Source organism: Schistocerca gregaria, unplaced genomic scaffold, assembly GCF_023897955.1.
Source record: "Schistocerca gregaria isolate iqSchGreg1 unplaced genomic scaffold, iqSchGreg1.2 ptg000169l, whole genome shotgun sequence".
NCBI lineage: Eukaryota > Metazoa > Arthropoda > Insecta > Orthoptera > Acrididae > Schistocerca > Schistocerca gregaria.
Window position 1 is genome coordinate 4,841,629 of NW_026061724.1, and position 942 is coordinate 4,842,570.

The 942-nt window shown below is 48.0% G+C and overlaps 1 non-coding gene across 1 annotated transcript; it reads left to right on the top strand.

The window, feature by feature from the left end:
* Positions 1 to 429: 429 nt before the first annotated feature.
* On the top strand, positions 430 to 501 carry Trnai-aau (transfer RNA isoleucine (anticodon AAU)). The gene has a single exon. It is a non-coding gene; the product is annotated as a tRNA-Ile (tRNA).
* Positions 502 to 942: the final 441 nt, after the last annotated feature.

Genomic DNA, 942 nt, shown 5'->3' on the forward strand with positions numbered 1-942 from the left:
GCAGGTATTCACCGAGGTAGCCGGCTAGCTCAGTCGGTAGAGCGTCAGACTCTTAATCCCAGGGTCGTGGGTTCGAGCCAGACGCTGGGCGGAACGGAATTTTGTTCCGCTGCAGGTGTAAATTACCGTTTTTCTGATTAACGAGATTTAATGGAAATAGCAACTTTAAACTTTGCCTACGTCTCTGTCAGTCGCAAGGAAGCTGTATTTGAAGGTGAAGGTGATTTTGTAGACATGTGTGAAAGACATGTTCTGAAATGCAAGTGTTGTTGTTTGGAGAGCACATCGGTTACGTGTCAGATGTGTAGCCAAGCAGTAATTTGTCGCCATAGCTGCAAATATTAGCCGGTAATATGAAGTGTTGTCAGCTAAAGTCTGATGATGCAGACGACCGTAAGGACGAAGTACCCAAGAGTACCGCTAGGCCGCGCCTCTTTAGCTCAGTGGTAGAGCACTGGTCTAATAAACCAGGGGTCGTAAGTTCCATCCTCACAGGAGGAAGATGAATTTTGGAAATCAGTTGCGCGTGGTGGCCGTATAGCAAACAGTACCTGTGATGACGAACAATTAGCGACAGGCGTTTTTTTAAGAATCACTCTCAGATGCGATTAAGGCGAATGGCGCAGATAAAGCATTTGCCAAAGCGGTACAGCATAAGGTGGGACGAGGCAGTCTGAATTACATTTTATAGATGTATTTCTCACATATCTCAGAGCCTCTCGCGATATTCGTCGTCGTCGTCGTCGCCGCCGCCGCCGCTTCTGCAGAAGTAGCAAATGGCAATCGTAGCAAATGCGGCGAGGGTCGCCCTGCCTTCGATTCCGAATGCACAAAGTGTGTGGTCTTGTTTCTCAGTCTATATTTGGTCGGTCTCGTCAGAGGTTGAATGTAACGAATGGGTGGGAAAGAGCAAGGGGCAGCTGCTGTGTAGAACGAAAACAC